A 22,177-nucleotide genomic window follows, 5' to 3' on the forward strand; every position below is an offset into this window, starting at 1 on the left:
TATTTGTCATAATCCTATTCTTTTTGTTTTCGAGACTGTTTTCGAGACTTTCGAGGAATATGTGGTATCTGAGGAATTTATGACTTTGCTAACGTTTTCAAATGGTATCTTGGAGGATGTTGATTCAGCTTAGGGAAGCATCTGGGGAGCAGTTTTATAGGGGCACCCCATAAAACAGAGGAAGTCTGTTGTGTGGAGTCATGGGATTGGTCTGTATGGGAAAACACCCATATCATGGTAAAGATTATAAATACTTGGTTGAGACAAAGGAGGAGAGAACAACATATTATTTTTGGGTCGCTGTTCTCCAGATGCCTGCAGACGTCTGTAAACTTATGCTGAAATCTTGTGATATAAATAAACCTTTATAATCAAAGTACAGTGTAAGCGGACTCCTTGGTCTCACAGCAAAGATTAGCATTATTCTTTATAAACAACAAAGGCTCTCTCACAGGGTATCTCATAAAACCCAAATACACCGGAGAAGGGAGACTCTTAATCAAAAAACAACAGAATGGATGGAGTGGGCTTCCTCACTCCATCCACCATGCGGGTCAGTTGGTGTGCACCAACCACTTGATCCAATTCTTCACGTATATCCTTTGCATTTACTTCTAGCGCCACCCCAGATATACCACCCTTGATAGGCGCCCTGCTTTGAAGATTCACACACGACACATTCCAATCCGATATCTTCTTGATGCACATAGAGATGGAACATACTTCGAAAGTATTCAGACCCCTTGACTTTTTCCACATTTTGTTGCTTTCCCCATCCAACCTGACAGAGCTTGAGAGGATCTGCAGAGAAGAATGGGAGAAACTCCCCAAATACATGTGTGCCAAGCTTGTGGCGTCATACCCAAGAAGACTTGAGGCTGTAATCGCTGCCAAAGGTGCTTCAACAAAGTACTGAGTAAAGGGTCTGAATACTTACGTAAATGTGATATATTGTAAATAAATTAGCAAAAAAAATAAAAAAGGTTTTTGCTTTGTCATTATGGAATATTGTGTGTAGATTGATGAGGGGGAAAAAAAACATTTAATCTATTTTAGAATAAGGTGGTAACAACAAAGTGTGGAAAAAGTCAAGGGGTCTTAATACTTTCCGATGGCACTGTATGTTTAAAATCCATGATTATCATGTTGCTATCTGAATGTTTAAAATCTTTTGTCGTATCCTACCTTGATTTTGTTGGATAACATGATTTTCGTGATGAGTTTGGCCTAATATTTTGTAGCATGACCACTTCATGAGGATAATAGAATCTCTTAGAAAATGTATTCTGTGACTCCCAGATGCCATTATACTCCCGTACGGACAGAGGGCGATATTGCGTTAAACCAGTAACTCACTACACACACTAGCAAAGAGAGAGGAGAAGCTTCTTTCTGTTCATGCTATGATGGCGTCAGAAGTAAAAACTGTCTTTGAGGTACGTTTTCACTCAGCAAACTTTTAACAATCAAACCAGTTATAATTTTTTTTTAACATAACATCGTTTTATGTGCCTCATCACAGTAAGATACTGCGTGGTGTATGAACGCTGTTGCATGATCACTAACTAATTGTGTTTGTTGTGGAATGGAGCTAGCCACGCGGCTGTTATTTATTGTGGCTGTTGGCTACTTGGATGATCTGTTAGATGTGCAATTGGTTGCGTATTTCAGAAGTGCATAATTGTATCGACTTATGTCATAACATCATTTTTCAACAAAAAAACTAATTTGTATATTTGTATAGTTCTAAATGAAGACAATGTCCCATCATCAGTGAGGGTTTGATCATGCTACTCTGTTGCACTTTTAATGTTTTCCTCTGTCTTGTTTGTTGTCGTCATGCTGCTTTTAACTAATAAATGTTTTCTGCAACAGGAGAACACTGCACTAGGATTCCTGTATAGGCTGATGAATGGAGCGTTTCAGGACAGAGACTCCAAAGATAACGTTCTCACCAAGGCTAATAATGTAAGCAGTGCTAATCACATCAGCGTTTCGTCGGTAACTCAAAAAAAGTACTTCCGGGTTACCGAATTTCGGAAATTGTCCAAATGTAAGGCCCCCACGTAATAGTAGAAAAGTATAATTAACCTGTGTTTATTCATGATAACTGTAAAATAATTGTCTAAACATGAACAATTATTAATATTTGTTCATATTTAAGTGACATTTGCTTAAAATTTGGGGTTTAAAACATCTTCCAAGGTCAAATAAATGCCCCCAATGCGAATCACTGTATATGGAATACATATTGGCTTATAAAGCAAAAACTATTCTGGGTGCCGCTGGAAAATGATTGTAGGGAATACTCAGTCTGAACAAAAATATAAATGCAACAATTTCAAAGATTTGACTGAGTTACAGTTAATATAAGGAAATCAGTCAATTGAAATAAATTCATTATGCCCTAATTTACATTTTACATTTGAGTCATTTAGCAGACGCTCTTATCCAGAGCGACTTACAGTTAGTGAGTGCATACATTTTCATACTGGCCCCCCGTGGGAAACAAACCCACAACCCTGGCGTTGCAAGCGCCATGCTCTAATCTATGGATTTCACATGACTGGGAATACAGATATGTATCTGTTGGTCATAGATACCTTAAAAAATGTAGGGGTGTGGATCAGAAAACAAATCAGTATCTGGTGTGACCACAATTTGCCTAATGCAGCGCGACACATCTCCTTTGCGTGGAGTTGATCAGGCTGTTGATTGTAGCCTGTGAATGTTGTCCCACTCCTCTTCAATGGCTATGTGAAGTTGCTGCATATTGACGGGAACTGGAACACGCTCTTGTACACGTTGATCCAGAGCATCCCAAACATGCTCAATGGGTGACATGTCTGGTTAGTATGCAGGGAATGAAACAACTGGGATATTTTCAGCTTCCAGAAATTGAGTACAGATCCTTGTGACATGGGGCCGTGCATTATCATGCTGAAACATGAGATGAATGGCACGACAATGGGCCTCAGGATCTTTGATAAAAAACCATTGATAAAATGCAATTGTGTTTGTTGTCCATAGCTTATGCCTGCCCGTACCATAAACCCACTGCCACAATGGGGCACTCTGTTCACAAAGTTGACATCAGCATACCGCTAGCCCACATGACGCCATACACGCTGTCTGCCATCTGCCCGGTACAGTTGAAACCGGGATTAATCTGGGAAGAGCACACTTCTCCAGCGTTCCAGTGGCCATCGAAGGTGAGCATTTGCCCACTGAAGCTGGTTACGACGCCAAACTGCAGTCAGGTCAAGACCCTGGTGAGGACGATGAGCACGCAGATGCGCTTCCCTGAGACGGTTTCTGACAGTTTGTGCAGAAATTCTTTGGTTGTGCAAACCCACAGTTTCATCAGATGTCAGGGTGGCTGGTCTCAGACTATCCCGCAGGTGAAGAAGCCGGATGTGGAGGTCCTGGACTGGATTGGTTGCACTTGGTCTGTGGTTTTGAGGCCGGTTGGACGTACTGCCAAATTTTCTAAAATGACGTTGGAGGTGGCTTATGGTAGAGAAATGAACAGTCAATTCTCTGACAACAGCTCTGGTGGACATTCCTGCAGTCTGCATGCCAATTTCACGCTCCTTCAAAACATCTGTGGCGTTGTGTGACAAAACTGCACATTTTAGAGTGGCCTTTTATTGTCCCCAGCACAAGGTGCACCTGTGTAATGATCATGCTGGTTAATCATCTTGATATGCCACACCTGTCAGGTGGATGGATTATCTTGGCAAAGGAGAAATGCTTACTAACAGGGATGTAAACAGATTTGTTCACAATTTGAGAGAACTAAGCTTTTTGTGTGTATGGAACATGTCTGAGATCTTTTATTTCAGCTCATGAAACAAGGGACCAACATTTTACATGTTAAGTTTATATTTTTGCTCAGTGTATATATGGTCATTTCACAGGGCTCTGAATAAAACGGAGTGTTGCTGACCTTTCACTGTGGTCAAATGGCTTAAAATGGGCACTATGGTACAAATATAGCACTGTACAGGAAAAACGATTATTTGTGCCGAAATAGAAGTGGGGTGGGTAGTACTCAGTCGGGTCTGTAGAATCTATATACAGTGCATTCAGAAAGTATTCAGACCCCTTGATCAATCAATCTACACAAAATAACCCATAATGACAAAGCAAAAACAGGTTTTTAGATTTTTTTGCAAATGTATACAAAATAAAAAACAGATACCTTATTAACATAAGTATTCAGACCCTTTGCTATGAGAATTGAAATTGAGCTCAGGTGCATCCTGTTTCTATTGATCATCCTTGAGACGTTTCTACAACTTGATTGGAGTCCACCTGTGGTAAATTCAATTGATTGGACATGATTTGGAAAGGCACACACCTGTCTATATAATGTCCCACAGCTGACAATGCATGTCAGAGCAAAAACAAGCCATGAGGTCGAAGGAATTGTCCGTAGAGCTCCGAGACAGGATTGTGTCGAGGCACAGATCTGGGGAAGGGTACCAAAAAATGTCAGCAGCATTGAACATCCCCAAGAACACAGTGGCCTCCATCATTCTTAAATGGAATAAGTTTGGAACCACCAAGAAGACTCTTCCTAGAGCTGGCCGCCCGGCCAAACTGATCAATCGGGGGAGAAGGGCCTTGGTCAGGGCCCAAGAACCCAATGGTCACTCTGACAGAGCTCAAGAGTTCCTCTGTGGAGATGGGAGAACCTTCAAGAAGGACAACAGTCTCTGAAGCACTCCACCAATAAGGCCTTTATGGTAGAGTGGCCAGACAGAAGCCACGCCTCAGTAAAAGGCACATGACAGCCCACTTGGAGTTTGCCAAAAGGCACCTAAAGGACTCTGACCATGCAAACAAGATTATCTGGCCTGATGAAACCAAGATCGAACTCTTTGGCCTGAATGGCAAGCGCCACATCTGGAAGAAACTTGGCACCAACCCTACAGTGAAGCATGGTGGTGGCAGCATCATGCTGTGGGGATGTTTTTCAGCACCTGGGACTGGAAGACTAGTCAGGATCGAGGCAAAGATGAACGGAGCAAAGTACAGAGAGATCCTTGATGAAAACCTGCTGCAGAGCGCTCAGGTCCTCAGACTGGGGCGAAGGTTCACCTTCCAACAGGACAACGACCCTAAGCACACAGCCAAGACAACGCAGGAGTGGCTTCGGGACAAGTTTCTGAATGTCCTTGAGTGGCCCAGCCAGAGCCCGGACTTGAATCCGATCGAACATCTCTGGAGAGACCTGAAAATAACTGTGCAGCAACACTCCCCATCCAACCTGACAGAGCTTGAGAGGATCTGCAGAGAAGAATGAGAGAAACTCCCGAAATACAGGTGTGCCAAGCTTGTGGCGTCATACCCAAGAAGACTCTATGCGGGCGCCCGTCACGCCACAAGGAGTCTCTAGAGCGCGATGAGCCAAGTAAAGCCCCCCCCCCGGCCAAACCCTCCCCTAACCCGGATGACGCTGAGCCAATTGTGCGCCGCCCTATGGGTCTCCCGGTCACGGCCGGTTCTGACACAGCCTGGGATCAAACCCGGGTCTGTAGTGACGCCTTAGACCGCTGCACCACACCTCAAGAACACCTTTTCTAATATTGAGTTGCACCCTCCCCCATTTTGCCCTCATAACAACCCCAATTCGTTGGGGCATTGACTCTACAAGGTGTCAAGCGTTCCACAGGGATGCTGGCCAACGTAGACTCCAATGCTCCCACAGTTGTCAAGTTGGCTGGATGTCCTCTGGGTGGTGGACCATTCTTGATACACACGTGAAACTGTTTAGTAAAGAAAAACCCAGCAGCATTGCAGTTCTTGACACAAAATGGTGCACCTGGCACCTACTACCATACCCTGTTCAAAGGCACTTACAGTGCTGAGAGAAAGTTTGTGAATCCTTTAGCATTTTCTGTATATCTGCATGAATTTGACCTAAAATGTGATCATATCTTCATCTAAGTCCTAATAATAGATAGTGAACCTGATTAAACAAATAATGCAAAAACAATTGTACTTTTTAATTTCTTTACTCAACTCTGTGCCTTGAAGCCAGTTCCACTGCATTTAATTGTTCCTCTCAAATCAGGGACTGATTTAGACCTGGGACACCAGGTGTTTGCAGTTCATTATCAGGTAGAACAGAACCAGCAGGCTCCGAACCACGTAGGGTAAGAGTTGAATACCCCTGGTCTATGTCATGGAAAGAGCAGGTGTTCTTAATGTTTTGTATACTCAGTGTAGACTAGCGCTAGATCAATAGGGTCTGTAAAATATTTGTTTATCCCAAAACCCTCCAAAAACTCCATTAATTTCCCCATAGGCTTTCTCCAAAGAACCATAGCGGAGATGGTGCCTACAAAAAGACTCCATTACTATTGCTCTCTATTGAGGGCTTCCACCATTTTAATGTAGTCAACTGGGTGGGACTTCCAACTTCATTGGCTGATCCCTCCTGGTGACCCTGTTGGAGTTATGTCTGACCTACCCCGTTGGTCATCAACAACCAGGTGTTCCGGTTTTCAGGGAAATGGAAGAGAGCCTGTGACGCGACTTCTGTTTTTGGACATTAACAAGGCGACAATCTTAACAACTCCTCCACATTTTTCTGGATTGGTTGAATAGTGCAGAAGAGAACCTCCCCATGACAGTTATTTTATTATTGTCAAGACCAGAATGTGGGCGATCTAGTTTGAGGCATTTCTTTTATGTCTGCTAAGTTAGGGTCATCAGGAGGGGTCAGCCAATCGTGAAGAAGAAAATGTAGTACTTCAAAATGGAGATGGCCTCAATGGCGCTGTCACAGATGCCATAATGGTACAGATACAATGAGGCGTCTTTCCATCTGTATGGTTAGCCCTAACGTCTCATCTGAATGAAAATGATCATCTTTGAATGATACTTTCACTGTAAGTTGATGTACAGTGTGAAATATACTTGCTGTGCTTTTGGTCTCTCTGTTCTCTACAGGAGTATACAGCCCAAATTATTCTGGAGAGCATTGTAGATTACTTACTGTAAATACTTTTTCCCGCTCTTCACTCCAGGATTGTAAGGACAACTTCAGCATAATTCCTCCCCATCATCCTAAAGACAAACCGCCCCTGCCGACTCTTAGAGAGGTTTCAGTGATACTGGAGGACTGCAGGAAAATACTGGGAGACCGTTTCAGTTTCAGACAATGTGAAATAAAGGAGAATGGATTTGAGGCTCCAATTCCTCTTGGTAAGTGTATTTGTTATGAAGTGGTGTAAAAAGCAGCCTATTCAATGTGCCAAACTGGGTTAAAAGTAATTAAAAAAAATTTTTTAAAAGAGGCATTCTGTTTAAATTATGTTATTTTATAATGATAATTATTAGAGGAAAGTGCTTGGAAAGTATGTATGTGCCTTAATTTGAGCAGATATAATAAGAGTTAACAAATGTCATTGAATTGTTCCATTGTTTTGAATTGAAGCCATTGGCTCATTACCATTCTTTTATATGGAGTGACTACGTTTACAGATTTTCTGGAACCCAAAAGTTCATTGGTTAAAGATACTGAGATTTGTGTGCATGTGCAGGATTTAATTTTTTTACGTAGCTGCCGCCCCCCCCTCTTTGATCGGGGACTGCTCGTGCTCCGCTGCTGCTTTCTCCTCCTCCTTGATCGACGATGAATGTTGTACACAAAAGACATGTCGACATGTTCCAGCTATTACATTCCATGTAGGCTATTAAGCATAAGCTCAATTTCATGTTCTTTTTTTAGGAGGGGAGTTACATGCTGACTACACCGGCCGTGCGCGTGATTTTGTCTGTACCCACCAGACGCGATCATGACATGCAGGTTAAAATACCAAAATCAACTGTGAATCAAATATATTAATTTAGGTGCAGATCGAAACACATGAAACATTCATGGACATTTAGCTAGCTAGCTAGCTAGCTGTTTCTAGCTAGTTTGTCCTGGAAGATGAACATTGGGTTGTTATTTTACCTGGCATGCATATGGTCCACTTTTTAGCTGGTTCTTTGTTGAATTTTTACCTGGAGTCATACAAAATAGTGTGTAATCCACAGATATAAATGGAAACCTCGTTTTTAGTTAGTTATCTTTAATTTCTCCTTGTTTGTCTTTCAAGCATCCACGTGGGTTTGTATCTTCCTGATATCCAATAAGGAAGGGACTTGTGGAGCATCTCAAATAGAACCAAGTTCTATTTTAGTGCTTGGTTATGAAGACGCTCGTTCACACGTGTGAGCAGTGTGGGTGAAATGATTGAATAACATGTCAACTCAGCAAAAAAAGAAACATCCCTTTTTCAGGACCCTGTCTTAAAAATAATTCGTAAAAATCCAAATAACTTCACAGATCTTCATTGTAAAGGGTTTAAACACTGTTTCCCATGCTTGTTCAATGAACCATAAACAATTAATGAACATGCATCTGTGGAATGGTCGTTAAGACACTAACAGCTTACAGACGGTAGGCAATTAAGGTCACAGTTATGAAAACTTAGGACACTAAAGAGGCCTTTCTACTGACACTGAAAAACACAAAAAAAAAGATGCCCAGGGTCCCTACTCATCTGCGTGAACGTGCCTTAGGCATGCTGCAAGGAGGCATGAGGACTTGCAGATGTGGCCAGGACAATAAATTGCAATGTCCATACTGTGAGAGGCCTAAGACAGCTGATCGTCCTCGCAGTGGCAGACAACGTGTAACAACACCTGCACAGGATCGGTACATCCGAACATCACACCTACGGAACAGGTACAGGATGGCAACAACAACTGCCCGAGTTACACCAGGAACGCACAATCCCTCCATCAGTGCTCAGACTGTCCGCAATAGGCTGAGAGAGGCTGGACTGAGGGCTTGTAGGCCTGTTGTAAGGCCTCACCGTTGCCTATGGGCACAAACCTACCGTCGCTGGACCAGACAAGACTGGCAAAAAGTGCTCTTCTCTGACGAGTCGCGGTTTTGTCTCACCAGGGGTGATGGTCGGATTGGCGTTTATCGTCGAAGGAATGAGCGTTACACCGAGGCCTGTACTCTGGAGCGGGATCGATTTGGAGGTGGATGGTCCGTCATGGTCTGGGGCGGTGTGTCACAGCATCATCGGACTGAGCTTGTTGTCATTGCAGGCAATCTTAACGCTGTGCATTACAGGGAAGAAATCCTCCTCCCTCATATGGTACCCTTCCTGCAGGCTCATCCTGACATGACCCTCCAGCATGACAATGCCACCAGCCATACTGCTCATTCTGTGCGTGATTTCCTGCAAGACAGGAATGTCAGTGTTCTGCCATGGCCAGCCAAGAGCCCGGATCTCAATCCCATTGAGCACGTCTGGGACCTGTTGGATCGGAGGGTGAGGGTGAGGGCCATTCCCCCCAGAAATGTCCGGGAACTTGCAGGTGCCTTGGTGGAAGTGGGGTAACATCTCACAGCAAGAACTGGCAAATCTGGTGCAGTCCATGAGGAGGAGATGCACTGCAGTACTTAATGCAGCTGTTGGCCACACCATATACTGACTGTTACTTTTAATTTTGACCCCCCGCTTTGTTCAGGGACACATTATTCAATTTCTGTTAGTCACATGTGTGTGGAACTTGTTCAGTTTATGTCTGTTGTTGAATCTTATGTACATACAAATATTTACACATGTTAAGTTTGCTGAAAATAAATGCAGTTGACAGTGAGAGAACGTTTCTTTTTTTGCTGAGTTTATGTGCACATTTATTTAGCAACTCTCACGCACGCAACGTGGCCAGTGTGGTTTGCGTGTTAGGCTAGATGCAGCTATACACAAAATACATGATCAACCAGGGCCGTAGCTACATACAGAAAAAGCATTTTAGAGTTTTTAAATTGTATATAAATGCAGTAAATTAGCTTTAACTTAAAAAAGTTGGACCTCAATAAAACTCAGACCCGGGCTACGGCTCTGTGATCAACATGTTCGTACAAACGTTGGTGTCTGTTGTAACAGTATTGCAAACATAAGCATGACGCAAACAGGCAGTCTAGCGATTTCATGTTCTTCGCACCTGCCGAGTTACAAGCAGCTATTTAGGCAAGCATATCAAACACAAGCAAGACACAGTCAAAATAATGACTTAATGTTATTTTCTCATCATTGCAAACATTGGCTAGTTCTTTTTCAGAAACTCTCACTCTGATATGGCAGCATAACTATTAAGATTATAATCACATACAGTGAGGGGAAAAAAGTATTTGATCCCCTGCTGATTTTGTACGTTTGCCCACTGACAAAGAAATGATCAGTCTATAATTTTAATGGTAGGTTTATTTGAACAGTGAGAGACAGAATAACAACAACAAAATCCAGAAAAACGCATGTCAAAAATGTTATAAATTGATTTGCATTAAAATTATAGACTGATCATGTCTTTGTCAGTGGGCAAACGTACAAAATCAGCAGGGGATCAAATACTTTTTTCCCTCACTGTAGTAGGCAGTCTAAAGCAGGAGTTTCAAACAACGTAAGGAATAATAGCGCCATCTGGCTACTTTGCAGACAGCTCTAGCTTCAATAGGGGAGTAAAAGCAGTGTAAAACCATACAAGCCACACATCTAAAATACATGCAGAAAATATATTAAAAAGCACTCAAAATAAATATCTAACCATTATCAGGCAGTAAATACTTGATAGCTGAAAGAAGATGCTAGAATTTGAAGCTGGATGCAGGTGAACACCACCTCAGGCCAAACCCCAGGAAATCATGTTTTTGGAGAAGATTCTAAAGAATATGTTCTGAGAATAGGCCTCTACCGTCTTCATCCCTGCCAGGGATAGCACATACAGCAAAAAAAACAAGCAAGTCATCAGATATTGAATTACCTTTTATTCGGATGCACTCCTTTTGGATTTAGAAGATAATTATTTGCCCCTGTGTATACAAGCCAACTGTATTGTTGAATACTTCACAACTGGATTGAAAAACCTTGTAGGATGTAATAATTTTGCTTATTCCACTTTTATTGAATTGCCACGGTAACTGTCAAATTCTCATCTTGGAATGTTGTGATCACAGCATGTAAGTGTGTATAATTTGCATATTCAGACTCCACTCCAAGAGACTCCGTTGCTAGAATGTTAAAGTGTTCACCCCCCAGGTAGCTGGGTTTATATTGTAGTGATCCCTTGACATGTGTCACGCTTGATGTTTGAGTTTGACAGCTGTCAAACTCAGATTACGGCCATACATCGCGGGCTGTTATCGTTGGACAAATTCATTTTGCATCGCCTCCTGCCTCGTGTAGGCGGAGTATGCACATTTTAGACCATTCCATTGGACCTAAAGTGAGTTCTCCACCCACCCGGGGCACTGGGCGACACAAAATGAACTCGTGCATTTTCAGTCTCTGGTTACCGGTCGGGATACATGCTTGGCTTCCTAGGTCATTCAATAGGCTACTTGCATGATCATTGAGAGGCGAAGTAGCTGTTATAGGGCCTGTGTGTGGTTAAAACACATTGTTTTTTGCCCCAATGTTAAGCTCAAGTGGGGAGTTACATGCAGCTATCTAGGCAGCATATCAAACACAGGCAAGATAGACACACAGTCAAATTAGCGATGTAATGTTCGTTTTTCATCATCATTGCAAACATTGGCTATAGAATAAGGCAGACAGGCAGTCAAATAAGTATTTGTATTTTTCAGCAACTCTGGCTAGTGGCTTCGATATGGCAGCTATAAAGATTAGCCTACATCACACAACGCAGATTGTTTTGCTTCAATGCAATGTGTAGGGACTACGTCCTGTTTGTGTAACTGCAATATCCATTACAAGAGACAGAAGGTTGTAGCCTTCATAATACAGTGCCTTCAGAAAGTATTCAAAGCCCTTGACTTATTCAATTTTTTTTGTTACAGCCTGAATTCAAAATTGGATATTTTTCCTTGCACATCTACACATAATACCCCATAATGACAAAGTGAACAAATGTGAAATGAAATACTTCAGTAAATGAGATATTTCTGTAAGTCAGAACTTTGTAGAAGCAGCGATTACAGCTTTGAGTCATTTTGGGTATGTCTGTATTGGCTTTGCACATCTGGATTTGGGGATTTTCTTCCAATCTTCCTTGCAGATTTTCTCTAGCTCTGTTAAGTTAGATGGGGAGCGGTGGTAAACAGCAATCTTCAAGTCTTTCCACAGATTTTCAATGGGATTCAAGTCAGGGCTTTGGCTGGGCGACTCAAGGACTTTCACATTCTTGTTCTGAAGCCATTGCACCGTTGCTTTGGCTGTATACATGGGGTCATTGTCCTTCTGGAACGTACATTTTCGCCCCCAGTCTAAGATGTAATGTGTGGTAGGTTATGTATTGTATGACAGCACAATCATAATTTTTACACGGGGGGGTTTTCGGGCTTGGGCTCATAAGCCTATGCATAAGCTCTAATATGCATATGGGTGTTTTGAATGAATCATCACCTTAAAAAGCGCTGTCCAGTTTGTTGTTAGGCTTTGAAACAACATTCACAATGACCATGTTTTCCACTCAGTTTCAACCTGTTGTTTAACTTTTTTCTTCAAATTAATTTGATCATCACAGTGAAGTGAGTTTTAAAAGCATGATACTGTTTCGATGATAAGTGTTTGTGATTTTCGATTGCATTTGCATTGATGTCAAAGTGGTTAGAGGGACAATAGAGACCTGAGTACCAGGCCATTAGGACCTGATGGTCGTTAGCAAGTTGGGTTCTACCAACGCATGTCCAGAGTGCATAAAAGGAGATTACCGTGACTCAATGGTCACATGGAATTTTACTGCGGTAATGACTCATGACTGCTGGTGTGGCGGTAATACGGTCACCGCAATAGCCCTAATCATGGGACAATGGGGAGCACAGAACTTAATGCATCGGTAATGAAACATCATTGAAATTTGCTGAATTTATCCTAATCTTCATTGAAGCAGCAATTCTGATGTCTTTTCCTAAAGCGTCATTGGTTTGCTCTAATCCAAATTGTTGGTCACTGTAGGCCGCTTTCATGGACACAGATTAAAGGGCAATTCCGCCACTTAACCTGCTTTAATCAATTCCAGCACCAAACCAATGTCTACATATGAGAAAAGTGTGTTTCTGTGGTTAAAAAGATAAGAAAAGCCCCCCAAAAATGCTTCTCTGTGACATCACAAGGTAGGATTCCAAATCAAATCAAATTTTATTTGCCACATGCGCCGAATACAACAGGTGTAGACATTACAGTGAAATGCTTACTTACAAGCCCTTAACCAACAATGCAAAGTAAAACAAATAAAGTGTTAAGCTAAAAAAATTAAAGCAAATAACTAAAGAGAAGCAGTAAAATAAAATTACCTTAGGGAGGCTATATACAGTGAGGGGAAAAAAGTATTTGATCCCCTGCTGATTTTGTACGTTTGCCCACTGACAAAGAAATTATCCGTCTATAATTTTAATGGTAGGTTTATTTGAACAGTGAGAGACAGAATAACAACAAAAGAATCCAGAAAAACGCATGTCAAAAATGTTATAAATTGATTTGCATTTCAATGAGGGAAATAAGTATTTGACCCCCTCTCAATCAGAAAGATTTCTGGCTCCCAGGTGTCTTTTATACAGGTAACGAGCTGAGATTAGGAGCACACTCTTAAAGGGAGTGCTCCTAATCTCATCTTGTTACTTGTATAAAAGACACCTGTCCACAGAAGCAATCAATCAATCATATTCCAAACTCTCCACCATGGCCAAGACGAAAGAGCTCTCCAAGGATGTCAGGGACAAGATTGTAGACCTACACAAGGCTGGAATGGGCTACAAGACCATCGCCAAGCAGCTTGGTGAGAAGGTGACAACAGTTGGTGCGTTTATTCGCAAATGGAAGAAACACAAAAGAACTGTCAATCTCAAGAAGAAGCACATTAAGGTCCTGGAGTGGCCTAGCCAGTCTCCAGACCTTAATCCCATAGAAAATCTGTGGAGGGAGCTGAAGGTTCGAGGTGCCAAACGTCAGCCTCGAAACCTTAATGACTTGGAGAAGATCTGCAAAGAGGAGTGGAACAAAATCCCTCCTGAGATGTGTGCAAATCTGGTGGCCAACTACAAGAAACGTCTGACCTCTGTGATTGTGATTGCCAACAAGGGTTTTGCCACCAAGTACTAAGTCATGTTTTGCAGAGGGGTCAAATACTTATTTCCCTCATTAAAATGCAAATCAATTTATAACATTTTTGACATGCGTTTTTCTGGATTTTGTTGTTGTTATTTTGTCTCTCACTGTTCAAATAAACCTACCATTACAATTATAGACTGATCATGTCTTTGTCAGTGGGCAAACGTACAAAATCAGTAGGGGATCAAATACTTTTATCCCTCACTGTATAGGGGGGGTACCGGTGCAGAGTCAATGTGCGGGGGCACCGGCTAGTCGAGGTAATATGTACATATGGGTAGAGTTAAAGTGACTATGCATAAATAAATAATAAACAGAGTAGCAGCAGAGTAAAAAAGGGGTATGGGGTGGGGGTGGGGGGGCAGTGCAAATTGTCCGGGTAGCCATGATTAGCTGTTCAGGAGTCTTATGGCTTGGGGGTAGAAGCTGTTGAGAAGCCTTTTGGACCTAGACTTGGCGCTCCGGTACTGCTTGCCGTGCGGTAGCAGAGAGAACAGTCTATGACTAGGGTGGCTGGAGTCTTTGACAATTTTGAGGGTCTTCCTCTGACACCGCCTGGTATAGAGGTCCTGGATGGCAGGAAGCTTGGCCCCAGTGATGTACTGGGCCGTACGCACTACCCTCTGTAGTGCCTTGCGGTCGGAGGCCGAGCAGTTGCCATACCAGGCGGTGATGCAACCAGTCAGGATGCTCTCGATGGTGCAGCTGTAGAACTTTTTGAGGATCTGAGGACCCATGCCAAATGTTTTCAGTCTCCTGAGGGGGATTAGGCTTTGTCGTGCCCTCTTCACGACTGTCTTGGTGTGTTTGGACCATGATAGTTCGTTGGTGATGTGGACACCAAGGAACTTGAAGCTCTCAACCTGTTCCACTACAGCCCAGTCGATGAGAATGGGGGCGTGCTCAGTCCTATTTATTTTTTCCTGTAGTCCACAATCATCTCCTTTGTCTTGGTCACGTTGAGGGAGAGGTTGTTATCCTGGCACCACACGGCCAGGTCTCTGACCTCCTCCCTATAGGCTGTCTCATCGTTGTTGGTGATTAGGCCTACCACTGTTGTGTCGTCTGCAAACTTAATGAAGGTGTTGGAGTCGTGCCTGGCCATGCAGTCATGGGTGAACAGGGAGTACAGGAGGGGACTGATTACGCACCCCTGAGGGGTCCCCGTGTTGAGGATCAGCATGGCAGATGTGTTGTTACCTACCCTTACCACCTGGGGGCGGCCCGTCAGGAAGTCCAGGATCCAGTTGCAGAGGGAGGTGTTTAGTCCCAGGGTCCTTAGCTTAGTTATGAGCTTTGAGGGCACTATTGTGTTGAATGCTGAGCTGTAGTCAATGAATAGCATTCTCACGTAGGTGTTCCTTTTGTCCAGGTGGGAAAGGGCAGTGTGGAGTGCAATAGAGATTGCATAATCTGTGGATCTGTTGGGGCGGTATGCAAATTGGAGTGGGTCTAGGGTTTCTGGGAAATGGTGTTGATGTGAGCCATGACCAGCCTTTCAAAGCACTTCATGGCTACAGACATGAGTGCCACAGGTCGGTAGTCATTTAGGCAGGTTATCTTAGTGTCCTTGGGCACAGGGACTATGGTGGTCTGCTTGAAACATGTTGGTATTACAGACTCTGTCAGGGACATGTTGAAAATGTCAGTGAAGACACTTGCCAGTTGGTCAGCACATGCTCGGAGTACACATCCTGGTAATCCGTCTGGTCCTGCGGCCTTGTGAATGTTGACCTGCTTAAAAGTCTTACTCACATCGGCTACGGAGAGCGTGATCACATAGTCATCCGGAACAGCTGGTGCTCTCATGCATGCTTCAGTGTTGCTTGCCTTGAAGCGAGCATAGAAGTGATTTAGCTCGTCTGGTAGGCTTGTGTCACTGGGCAGCTCGCGGCTGTGCTTCCTTTTGTAGTCTGTAATAGTTTTCAAGCCCTGCCACATCCGATGAGCGTCAGGGCCGGTGTAGTACGATTCAATATTAGTCTTGTATTGACTAAAGATAAAACCTGCAACAAGTTTCTAGCCCAAGGGAGGGTATTTTCTTGCTCCCACATCATTGCGAATTTCATAGTGTTTGACAATAAGTTGTGAAGGAAATGTTCTTCTGAAGAGAAAATGTTCATCTTGTCTTTGGTGTCATTAACAATCCTTGGTTCCTGCCTGTGCTTGGTAAAGATATGAGGGGGGGGGGGACGTCTTGACCCCCTCCTTAGGACCATCTGGCAGAACGCCCAGAATATGTTCTTTAAGGTAAGATGGGAGACGGAGCCAGTCACATGTAGGAACCAATCCAATTAATCATGTTTATGTAGGTTTTCATGTAGCCGTATATAAGGCTCTATGTAAGGAATGCCCTTGGAGAGCTCACTTCAGACCGGTACTTTATGCATATTAGTTTGACTGTGACCTCTTCGGCGTTCTGATAATAAACAATGATTCATTTAAGATTGACTTAGTGTCCCTGTTTAGAATTTCCACTACAAAGTGTTTTAACCTTTGATGGTCACCGGGTAGAACTTTATACTTTTCTCTACAAAACTTAGAAATGTGCAGTTTTCACATATGTCAACACTGGTATTGTGCTGGGGATAATGAAAATGAGGTTGAAAAGTGGTGCAGTTGCCCTTTAAGTCTGGACTAAATACTGTCAGATTTAAATATATCCTAATACAGTTTTGGTTTAATCGACATGGCTTGATTTTCTTGATTCATCTATCTTTCTTTGATTCATCTTCCTGAGACATTGATCTGTTCTTTTATCTAACCCAAGACCGTTTCAATCACACAGGACGGAGCCCTAGCCGCAAAGAGCCGAAGAACAGAAAGAGCTCCTCTACATCAGGAAAGCCTAAACAACAACGGAAAATTCTCAAGATTAAGATGCACCACTGTTCACAGTGTGGGATGAGTTTTAGTAATTATAAAGATCTAAGGAATCATTGGAAGGTGCACAAAGGGAAGCCCTACCACTGCTCTGACTGTGGGAAGTACCTATCTACCTTAAGTGCTTTGAGAGTACATCAGAGAATTCATACTGGAGAGAAACCTTACTCGTGCTCTGTATGTGGGAAGAACTTTGTGCAAATGGGAAGCCTACGAGAACATCAGCTAAGACACATTGGAGATAAACCCTTCAGCTGCCCTGACTGTGGAAAGAGCTTTATAACACAACGTTATCTGAATAAACATCAGCGAACTCATACCGCTGAGAAGCGATACTCCTGCCCTGACTGTGGAAGAGGCTTCACTACGGCAGGACTAATGAACAGACACAGAAGAATCCATACTGGTGAGAAGCCATACCGGTGCTCTGACTGTGGGCAAGGCTTTGCCAGATCCGAGGCATTGAAATCTCACCAATTTACTCATAATGGAGAAAAACCTTATTCTTGCCCTGATTGTGAGATGAGTTTCAGCTCATCAGCAGGCCTGAAGTATCATCAAATGAATCATACTGGAGAGAAGCCCTACCACTGTGCAGCCTGTAATAAGAGATTCAAGTCAGCTACAAGCTTAAAGTCTCATCATAGGACGCACACTGGAGAGAAACCTTACCAGTGTCGTGACTGTGGGACAACATTCTCCAATCTCAGTAATTTGAAAATACACCAGCGCATTCATTCTGGAGAGAAGCCTTACTCTTGCCCTGACTGTGGAAAAAGATTTTCTGCACCATCAACTTTACAAGCACACCAGCGGTCACATACTGGTGAAAGACCTTTTCCTTGCTCTCATTGTGGGAAGGGCTTTACCATAAAGGCACATCTTGTGGTACACATGCGCATACACACTGGAGAGAGGCCCTACCACTGCACTGTCTGTGATGCAACCTTCTCCTCTTCAGGTCCCTTGGTGAGACACATGCGAATACACACTGGGGAGAAACCTTATAACTGCATTCATTGTGACAAGAGCTTCAAAACCTTACATGAAATTACTGGTCATACAAGGGTGCATACAGGAGAGAGACCTTACCATTGCTCTAAGTGCGAGAAGAAGTTCAAGTGCCTGGGAGACTTGAGAAAGCATGAGCACACACATACTGGAGAAAGAGTAGCATGTGGTCAGTGTAAGAAGACCTTTTCCTCCAAAGGTGGATTAAGGATACACAAAATGTCACATACAGGAGAGAAGCCCCACCACTGCACCGTCTGTGGGAAGAGATTTACATCAACATTTCTTCTGAAAACACACCATAGAGTACACAGTGGAGAGAAGCCTTACAGTTGCTCTGACTGTGGGAAAATGTTTTCCCAACTGGCTAACTTCAAGACCCACCAGCGCATACACACTAGGGAGTAATCGTAATGCTGCTCAGTGTTTATTTATTTCAAAATCTCGCTTGAAGGTGCACGTGGTATTCCATATTGACGATCAGCCTTATTCCTGTGGACGGTGTGGAAAACGCTTTAAAAAGGCAGGTTACTTAACCAAACACACACCCAAGCCTATTGGCAAAAACTGTTCCATTGCTCCTACTGTAGTAAACCACATCATTAGGCCTGAGAAGTAACAAGTATTTTCATACTGCAGAGGAGCCTCAAATGTATTGGTTGTGGAAAGGGTTTTGCATTATCACATCAGTTGAAAATACGTTACATGGTTCACAAGTGAGAAGCCTTACATGTGTAAAGACTGTGGGAAGTGTTTTTCCCAGCCCTCTAACTTGAAGTGTCATCAGATACAACACACTGGAGTAAAACCACAGCGCTGCTCTGACTGTGGTAAAGCATTCACCTTAAGCAGACTAGTGCAACATTGGTGCGTGCACACTGGAGAGAAGTCCTACCAATACCTTGAATGTTGAAATAACTTTTGAGTATTAAAAGAACACCAGCTTGTTCACTCTGGAGAAAAGCTTTACTGTTGCTCGGACTGCAAGAAGGACTTTGCACAACTTTGTAACTATGGTCCCCTGTAGCTCAGTTGGTAGAGCATGGCGCTTGCAACGCCAGGGTTGTGGGTTCGTTTCCCACGGGGGGCCAGTATGAAAATGTATGCACTCACTTAACTGTAAGTCGCTCTGAATAAGAGGGTCTGCTAAATGACTAAAATGTTAAAGAAACACCAGGAAACATCACAAGCAACATGCAGTAGTCAAAGCTGGGACAGCAGGGCCAAGAGCTTCTCTTTGCTCCAAATGGGAGCTCTTAAATAATCAATGGAAAGTGTTTTGTTAATTAAACTGTCGGAATAAATGTGGAATGTACCAGCATATGGGGAAAACATTTGAACCAATTCAATGTTGGTGGTTGGATGTGGAGTTATTATAGCTAAACATTGTTACGCTTAAACTTTTATCTTTACTGCCATGCAAAACTGATTTGGCTTAACAGATGTATTATTTTTTATGAATGATTTGTTTTTTTTATTAATGTTAGTTTAATCAACCATTCCATGTGGTCATTATATAAAGAAATGTAGCATATGGTTTCCTATATAGTTCAATAGTAATCTACTATGAATACTGTGTTTGGTTTAAGTACCAAACATTCACAAAACGATTAAATACTCTTTAACCCTGAATTTATTTTCCTTCACTTTTGTCCCCTCTGGTCTTCACAGTATTCCTAAAAGCTGATTGTGTGTGTGAATGGTTCGTTTGAAGGTTGATACATTAATTTAGTGAGCTTTGATTACGTTATTGTAACAAGCGCTGTTTCCTTTGCAAGAAATTCCACGGTGCGGGCAGAGTTGGTGCAGAAAATTACACATTCATTTTAATTTCAACCAATGTTGGATGAAGTGCAATTTCTAAGAAGTCTTCACAGCAGTCTTAACTGTTGTATGGGGGTGTTCAAGCTGGAATCCTTAAAGGCCCCATGCAGTCTTTGTAATGTAATTTTTAAATCACCACTATGTCGAATAAATCTGTTTAATGAAAAAACTCATGTTTAATCATTTATTTCCCTGAGCCTCCTTCGGTCTTCGAAATGCCCAGTCTGATCTTGTGGGTGTTATGAAATGAATTTTAAGATATTATATACACAGCCCTGATAGGATGGTCTAGAGCCCTCCCCCTTACCCAGATGAACAGTCATTGGTCTATTATAATCAGATCACATTGTGGGCCAAAAGTTCCATCCTACCTGAACAGGCTGAAATTCCAGCCAATTTCTTCAAAGGACTCTTGTACAAAAAGGGCATTATGATAATTTTCACAATTTTAGTGTTATATCGACCTCATAGTGTGGGGAAATCACGTTAACTGCACTGCCCCTTTAATGGTGAAACTGCAACATCAGTTTGCAACATAACAAAGAAGTTACTGCAAACAACAACCCCCTTTCAGCAATAAGGGCTGTTCTTATGCATGACGCCCTTAGCCGTGGTATATTAGCCATATACCACAAACCCCAGAGGTGCCTTATTGCTATTATAAACTGGTTACCAACAACATTAACGTAATTGTCTGTCATACCAGAGCATTCAGCCAATCAGCATCCAGGACCCATACTACACAGTTTATAATTACTACTAATCTATGAAGTGTCTTCCGTTTCCCTTTTGACACCCACAAGCCGCACCTGACTTGTTAGAACAGAGTGGACAGGACCAGGCACCAAGTCAGCAGGATATGACAGTGGGGGAAAATAAACTACTACTTTAGCATTTAATCATGTAATGTACCCCTAGGCCCTTCACAAGCCACTATAGAGGAAGTCACTTTCGGCTACAGCCACCAATAAAAGCGCTGATTGAGGACATTTTTAAAGAATTGAGTTACTTATGGGATATTCTGGAGCGGTGCAGGAGACAGCGTTTCCCCCCACCATCAACAAAACACCAAATTATGTAATTTATTGTGGAAGAATGGTGTCGCATCCCCCATATAGAGTTCCAGACACTTGTAGAATCTACGCCAAGGCGCATTGAAGCGGTTCTGGCGGCTCGTGGTTGCCCTACCACTAAAACACTTTATGTTGGTGTTTCCGTTATTTTGGCAGTTACCTGTACACGTGTGTTAGTGGTGCGCGGGTCCGCGGTTGTTTACCCGCCCGCAATTGCTAATAACCCATCTGCAACCGCCCGACTATATGTGATAAAGGAAATCTGAGGCCTGCACCCGACCCTAATAGCTGATATATGCTTGATCTGTCAATGCTGTCTGGAGGCTCTGTATGGAGGGTGTGACGCAAACGCGGAGCCTCCATAGGCTTGCTGAGGCTAAATCGAGCTGCGTGTGTGCGCCTCCCCATTTTTGTAACAATGCAGAGGGCACCATATAGCGCTGTATAGCTCCGCATTGACATGATTTGTTAACGGTAGGTGGGGGCGGGAGGTCCTGTATAAACACAAACAAACTAACTTGACAACTATCTTCACAACTGCTCTGCGAAGCGTCACTAGTTCACATCGGTAAAGTTTCCACTGTCATCTGCTTCTTTCGCGGAGCAAAGACGTTTAGGGACCGGGATAAAACAAAAACAAAAAAAACGGGTAAGATTTTCTGTGCAAAATGTCCAAATGACATCAGTTTGACCGGTTGTAAGAAAATAGAAAGCTGTGACAACGACCCAACATGTTTCTGATAAGATTTCAGTTCGGCTTGGATTCATAGCCTATTTTATGTGGTTGAAATACTATCAGCTTTTATGATGCTGATAAAGATAGATACAGTCTGTAGTGGTGCTAACTGCGCATTGGCATTCTCTCAAGATACTGAAATAAATCATATTTATCGTATTCCCGTGTCAACATTTAGCCTATATTTGGTGCCTAATTCTGCAAGAGTTAATATTGAAGCTATGTGAGAGGTTATAGACCTACAGTAAGTGATCTGGACCCATATCCACAAAGCGTCTAAGAGTAGAACATTGGTTGTAAACGCTGAGAATACAGACATTTTACAACTACTTTTATGGGTAAAAATAAAATGTTATTTCAATTTGTCCAGGTGAGTACCTCATGAAGATGGATGAGAGAATGCCAAGAGTGTGCAAAGCTTTCTTCAAGGCAAAGAGTGGCTATTTGAAAAATCTCAAATATATTCACATTTTTGGTTACTACATGATTCCAAATGTGTT

At 42.6% G+C, this 22,177-nt stretch overlaps 1 long non-coding RNA gene across 1 annotated transcript; it reads left to right on the top strand.

The window, feature by feature from the left end:
• The first annotated feature begins 1,357 nt into the window (after window positions 1–1,357).
• LOC311145381 lies at window positions 1,358–19,674 on the top strand. Its single transcript, XR_014614584.1, has 4 exons — window positions 1,358–1,436; window positions 1,876–1,968; window positions 7,041–7,218; window positions 16,939–19,674. It is a non-coding gene; the product is annotated as an uncharacterized lncRNA (long non-coding RNA).
• The last annotated feature ends 2,503 nt before the right edge of the window (window positions 19,675–22,177 follow it).

This window comes from Coregonus lavaretus (assembly GCF_964263955.1).
Source record: "Coregonus lavaretus genome assembly, chromosome: 18".
NCBI lineage: Eukaryota > Metazoa > Chordata > Actinopteri > Salmoniformes > Salmonidae > Coregonus > Coregonus lavaretus.